The 7,362-nt window shown below is 34.2% G+C and overlaps 1 protein-coding gene across 2 annotated transcripts in view; it reads left to right on the forward strand.

Moving 5' to 3' along the window:
* The window catches only part of LOC118743921 (very low-density lipoprotein receptor), a 129,423-nt gene that overhangs the window by 84,752 nt on the left and 37,309 nt on the right, over window positions 1-7,362 (forward strand). The window lies entirely within an intron of this gene.

Consider the following 7,362-nt stretch of genomic DNA (forward strand, 5'->3'; position numbering starts at 1 on the left):
TATTTTTAAAGTTTTTTGTAATTTTTTTTTTATGTAAACTTTAACTGTAATTTGCATTATTAATGTGCTAATTTTTTAAATATTAATGCTAATATTACTTAAAAGTTACTTGCAAACTTATCTCACTAATTTCAAATTTAAGTAAATATTTTTTAATTGTTAATATAGTTTTTTTATGAAATTAGTTAGTTAGTGTTAGTAATTTTATTTACTTAGCTAGTTGGTTTAATTTTCTTTTCTTGCAAATTCAATTCAAAATTTCATATAATTGAAATTGTTAATGCATGGCGCGCTTACCTCTTCGTCCACCGTGCTTGGATACATGCGCGCCGGCAGATTATTCTTCTCCAAACTAAAGTGATCCTCGGTGGTTTTACGATACACCGGATTTTCAAAGTTCATTGAGGTGGGACGTCTGCTGCAGTGACGATAAACGACCCAAAGTATCTGTGCGAAGTGTGAAAGAGAAGGAGAGAAGTACGATTTTAGCTTATCTTGCTTTACTTTTGTGGTTGGCTAAGCCAAAAATTCCAAATTACGGGCGGAGCTTATTTACTTGTTCGCACTTACCACACCTGTCACCAGTCCGAAGCCGACTAGTGAACCGATTATCGCTAATGCTAAGTAACTGGAATCAGTTGGTGGTGAGATGATGGTGCCATCGGCATTTGTTGCATTGCCGGCTGGATGTTTGTCCACTGTATAAGTGAAAGAGTGAAAGAGAGAAAAAAAACGAGAGAAAAGAGAAACGAAGATAAGATGATAAATTTTTGTACAAATATGGAATAGATTTAAATTTTTTAAATTAATACAAAGCACACTGTTAGACATTCAACCATCACCCAAAGCTAAAAACTAAATAAAGTGGTTTAGTAAACGAAGATTAGTTGCAAACATAAAGATCTGTGTAAACAGAAATGTGATGAAAGCTAAGAAGTGTTATGTATTGCTGTAAGCTCAATATGTATACTGGTATATTAGCAGATATTCTTATCGATAAATTTTTGTTTATCGTACATATATGAGCAAATCTCAGGAGTTTTTAAGTGGTGGCACACTTTTCTTAGATAATGCATTGTCTTCAATTTTGCATAAAGAACAAGATTTCATTGCTAAATTGTATTTAAATGAAAACCTAAAAAATACATACTAAAAAGAGCAAAATTACCACTCGTGCTCATATCAGCCGCCACAAAAGTATTGATAAAGCTCTAACTTAAAATATAGAACAAGAAAAATTAGGGAGTTGCCACCTGTTTGAAAATTTCAGTTTAAATAAATTGATAAGATAAAGTAAATATTGCAATATGGTTGTCAAAAGAATGAGGTTTAAGAACGCTTACAGCCGAAAATACTTCTGTGGAAGGTTGCCACTTGTTTAAAAATTGTACTTGAATTCAATTGATAAGAAAAATTAAACGTTGCAATATGGATATTAAATCAAAGAGGCTTAGAAAAGTTCACTCCCGAAAATATTTTTGAGGGGGGTTGCCACCTGTTTGAAAAATTTTAATTTACTTAATTGATAAGATAAATTAAATATTGCAATATGGGTATCTAACTAAAGAGGAAGGTTTAGTGTCGAAAATACTTTTGAAGGAGGTTGCCACTTTTTTTGAAAAATTAAAAATTAAAAAATTAAATTGATAAGAAAATTAAACATTACATCACGGGTATTAAAGAAAAGAGCTTTAGAAAAGTTTACCGTCGAAAATATATTTGTGGCGTGCTGCCACCTATTTGAAAAATTTAATTCAGTTAAATTTATAAGATAAGGTAAATATTGAATTAGTACACATTGGAAGAAAGTGCGCGGTATGTACCTACACTCGACTTATAAATTATTAATTAAATTGCCTGGAGAAAGCCAGTACTGTAACTACTTTCGAAAAACCTTCGAAAAAAACCTATATGTATTAACTAGCACCCATAAGAGTTTTAAGAGAGAGTAACAACATAAATATACTTTTAAGGTGCATGTAAGAATGACTCTTTGAAGCGTGCCCTTGTCCGAGGAGTAAAAAATTGCCATTACATGGGGTATGCATTGCCATTGATGAGTGGCCAAGCCGAGGCAAATGAGCTTGCAGCGAAATATTCTGATGCAGGGAAAGGTATATCAGGGGCTCCTCGACAATTTTCAAGCGCATCATCAATGAAGCATGGGCCCTTTCTGCCACCTACCTATCGAAATATATGTTCACATCCTTGACTAGTTAGGACTACATTTGTGAGCATCCCATTGGCTGCTTTTTTTATAGGGCCTTTTTTATGCCCCCTCTTGGAAACCACTGCGGTCATTCGATAGCAAAAATTTTCTGTTGAAAGAGAAGACAACTCACCTGCCCTTCCAACCAACTTTGATGCATCCGGCAGGTTGCGGTCTGACCAACATTTTTTTTGTCCAGAAAACGTCATGAAGGAATATGATTAGACTTAACATTACTATTCAGTGATTGGATCAAGCCGAGGTGAACTCAAAGCGTTTTGAAATTTTAAAATATTCGTATTTACTTAAAGCTAACGCCTCGTATATAACAGCGGCCCGGCAGATGTAGGGTTGCCTGGAATATCATAGAGAGCCAGCAGCCAGTGAACAACTTTCGGCGAGAGGCTATGACGCTTGTCAATGGCTCCGCTGGAGATATATAACGCCTCAGACACCTTCTTGAACATTTCCTAAATATTTTAACGTCAGGGAGAATAAGCGGAATGCCGACCAATGAGAGACTATGAACTTTTCTCTAAAGATAAGCGTTATGACAACCGCGTAAGAAACCATCCAACAGCCGCTGCTTTCCAGCATTACCAGAAGCAGTCCGTTTTATAGGGTACCTCTACTTATTCTTCTGCCGCCACAGCTCTCTTTCAAGGCTACATAACCTAACAAAGTCGCCTTCGAAGTTCAGATTTCAGGGATTTGCTCATGTTTGCTGATTTAAGAGTATGCGCGCGCCAGGTCTAGGAATCCTTTTCCTAATAAGTTTAGCTCAATAAATATTTAAATGGTCTTCGGAAGAAACGTGAAATAGCTCCATTCTAAGCAACTCGAGTAGATAGGTAGGGGTCAATCAGCAGCATGCCACCTCCACTGGCTTCTACAGTTTGGCTACTGTGTGGACTCTGCCCTTGCTAAAAACGTGCAAGTATAGCCATAAAAATTATCTATACACTTTATTAAAAAGCATTCATCTTACTTTAATTTCCACACATATTTTTTTCGTGACCACAAATTTGTTCATTTTTAATTAAAATGCGAACCACATGACAGGGATAATAATAAAGTATCTTTATTTGCGTTAATAATTTACGCATTTAAGTAAAAGCAACAACAGCAATAAGGAAAGACGCTATTCCACTTCAGAGATCAGCAAAAGTAAGGCGAAAATGAACGAGCGTAGCTTTAATGAATGAGCAGTGCGAACGCAGCGCTTGTGGCTGTAGCAGAGGTGAATGCGAGATTTTCGAGAGCATAGGGATAAGTGGCTCAGAATATATGGTATACGAATAAATTACTTCAACAGCGAAGCATTACTTATTTATTTGAGTATAAAAGAATATTTATATTCATATATATGTATATGAATTTATATGCGCACATGTGAAAAATTTATGTATTTTTGTGGTTATAATCATTATTAAAAGCATATATGTATATACATATGTATATGTATGTGAATATGCATGAGTGTGCTTGTATGATTGTTGTGTGCGTGCGTACTCCTTGTGCCACTTGGTAAGTGCTCGTAAATTTTCGAGTTTTAAAATCCACAATAATCCAATTTAATAGCCGCAAAAAAGAGAAAAAATGATCAAAAACAAAAGACGTATTTCCATGGAAAAAAAGCGCAAGCTCACAGACACAGCCACACAGCTACACATAAAACAAAAAATAAATAAAATACATAAATAAAAACGAGAAAAAACCGCATAACACACACAAAGCGCATAAAACATTGCAAATGGCCACTACTCAGTCGATGGGTAATATTAAGAATTCTGTGCAAGGATTCAACTGAAATCCACCAACACACACCAACACACTCAAGCTGGCACATGTACACACACAGTGCGGTCAGGTGAAAGGCCAAGTCGCAACTGCGTTATGTGTGCCTTCAATGTGCTGCCAACGTATGTTTGTATGTATGTATGTATGTGCGTATGATTACAAGCCTACTTCAAGGCGTTGAATGTTGATTGCAATCGACATTAACTGCTGTAAGATTTTAAATTAATGTGCTGAAGTGCGTAATTTTGTATGCTCAGCTACTCAGCCTTATATGTACATACATATGTATCCGTCGTCTTTGTTTGCTTTTGCGTTGGCGGCCAGTGTAGTTAATGCGAATAAATTTTTATTTTAATGTAATAAAATTGTGAAAATTTTTCTTTCTCTCGAAATGAAGAAATACAATTTTCTGACAATGGTTAAATTAAAATGAAATATTATTTAAGTTGTTAATGCCTCAATTTTCAAAGAATAAGGTCACTCTTGCGTTGAATGCCGAAAACAGTACCAGCAATTCGCTCATATAAAGCTGGGCTTATTATAGGTAACACAGCCTAGGGATAAGACCATAATTTTTATATTTTCATGGTCGCTGAAATTTAGTTTGCGATCCATTAGAATATTTTTGGGTATGCAGTTTTATAGCTTATATAAATTTAGTCCAACGAAGCGAAGAATTTTTCTTGGATACTGCTTTTGTGGTTTGTTTTGAAAGAACGGTCTCCGGCTTTTTATTTCATAAGAAATTCCGTCACAAAAAAAAAAACAAGTAAATTACAAAAGCAGCAGTTTGGAATTTTCACATCATTGGACTAAAAATGTTCTATATACTATAGCCCACTTCTGTATCGGTGACAAAAATCTTTTTACAACAAATTTAAATTTTTCATAATTTTTCCGTAATAAAAACTGTGTATAGAATTTTTTACTGATACAGAATAGAACCGTTAGACTTAAAAGTTGAAATTTTGATGAAATTTTTTTGAATTTTCTTAAATTTTTTTATAAAGTTTGAAACCGTGATTTATATGGTTTTGGTTAAAACTTGGACAATTTTTTTCTAAAAAATGCAACTCGAAAAACATTATGTATACATATTATATATATAAAATCAAAACGTGGTCACTTTTTTGAGTCACTGTTTACATATATATTCATATTGTCGGCTGAGTGGAAGATCGCCATACCTTAGCAAATGGTTGAAAAATGCCTTGTTTGTTTTAAAAAGCGCCCTATCTCTGAATTTAATTGAAGAATACCCTATGTCATAATTCGGTTCAATAACGCCCTATCTCAATATATTTTCAGTTGAGATAGGGCGTTTTAGAACCAAATTCTGAGATAGGGCCGTATTCAGCCATTTGCTGAGATAGGGCGATCTTCGACTAAGCCGGATAGATATTAACAAATAATTAATCTATTAGAGCAATAGAAGTCATATCAGCGGTTTTTAGAATTTTTGGCTGTTTGTTTGTTTGCCTCCGTGTGCTGTTTGTGTGTACGCGCATCCTTCCAAAACTATAACGTGAATTAAATGCAGTTGTCACCGATGTATTACTGGAGTTCCAACTTACAATAAAAAATAGAGAGTTGCCATCTGTTCGAAAATTTCAGTTCAAGTAAATTGACAAGATAAAGTAAATATTGTAATATGGCTGTCGAAAGAAAGAGGTTTAAGAAGGCTTATAATCAAAAATATCTTCGTGAAAGGTTACCACCTGTTTGAAAATTTTAATTAAATTTAATTGATAAGATAAATTAAATATTGCAAGAAAGGTTTAGTAAAGTTTACTGGCGAAAATATTTTTGAGCTGTTTGAAAAATTTTATTCACTTAAATTAAAAAAATAAATGCAAAATTATACGTACTTACATATTATATAATATGCCCTTCTAAAAAATGAATTGGATTTCTAATATATTCGCACGTTTTTTTGTTGCACGTGGTTTTGGCTTCGCTGCCTTAAACTAACCCAAAAGAAAAGCACTACGGAAGTCATTCGCAATTAAAAACAATGCGTTTTTACTCTAAAAGTCAAGCCATAAAAAATGTCTAAATATTTTGAAGTTTTAAATCTCATTTAAAAACGGTAAGGGACGAGTGGAGCCACTTTAATCAAGATTCCCAGAGGGAACCGAAGTGTTCCACCTCATATTGGATGTCACTATTTGTGAAATTTGTTCTGGAACGAAATGTCTGGGATATTTTTTGAGGTCAGAAAAAAATTCTGACGTGATGGAGCAAAACGGACTCCAGATTCATGTACCCGAAACTTAAAAATTATTGTGAATTTATTTTGCTAGAAAATTTGTTATAAATGTTGACGAATTTACTTTCATCTTGATAACATGCAAAAGAGATAAAGCACATAGTTTGGTAAAATGAAATTTTCACCGATTTATTTTTGTGGTCCTGTGTAATAAATTTTCTTCTAATCTGACCGCCAGCACCACAATGCATTAAAATAATCCCATGAAAATCTCAAACCAACAACAATCTCCAATTGGATGAAGAATATGAGATACACATTAAAGCAAAAAAATTCAAATATGATCAGATACTAATCCATTCTCGAAAGTGCATACTCCTTTCATATTTCATACTCAAAAAATTGCTACTTATATTTGCACAACGCTTATGCTTGGCGCCAAATTGCATGCCACAATAGAGTACTCAAGTGATTGCCGTAATGGTGGTGCCTTCAAATTTGTTCGTGTGCAAAAGCATTCGAGTGGCAGTGAAGTGAAGTTTGGAGAGGCATAAAATTTACTGCTTGTTGCACAATTTTTGGAGGCACTTTGCATGCACGAACAATTTTTTGTGTTACACAGTTAGGGAAGGAAACTAAGGCACAGCAAGTTAATGCGGTGATAGAGCAGAAAATCGAAATGCAGTAGTGGGTATACCCATAGAGGAAGCAGAAATAAATAAAATGCAAAAATTTGCACTAAATGCGATCTGAGGTGCATTTTTTTTGCCAATGTGTTACTCTTTTTGATTGTCAGCCTAACTGCTGCACCTATTTTATCGATTTGGCAATAAACTGCAATAGTGTTCTGTACTCTTTTTTTCTCTAAATATTTAGATTCTGGCTATGACATTTTCATTACCATCCCCTCCATCATTTATTCTTCTAGTTACATATGTATGCGTGATATACATACAGAGCATACTGTATGCAAATGCTAATACATATGTACTTATCTTCATCTTCATACATTCATAGTTATGTACTGGCAACTACGAGTATGTCGCTTGGCAGCAAGTTTAGCTATTTTGACAATTTTCCACATGAATAAATATTCACATGGCATACTTTTCATTTGCGGCGGATGTTGTTTGCTAGCATGAAA

Source organism: Rhagoletis pomonella, unplaced genomic scaffold (assembly GCF_013731165.1).
Source record: "Rhagoletis pomonella isolate Grant_MI unplaced genomic scaffold, Rhpom_1.0 Rhpom_scaffold_00001, whole genome shotgun sequence".
Taxonomy (NCBI): domain Eukaryota; kingdom Metazoa; phylum Arthropoda; class Insecta; order Diptera; family Tephritidae; genus Rhagoletis; species Rhagoletis pomonella.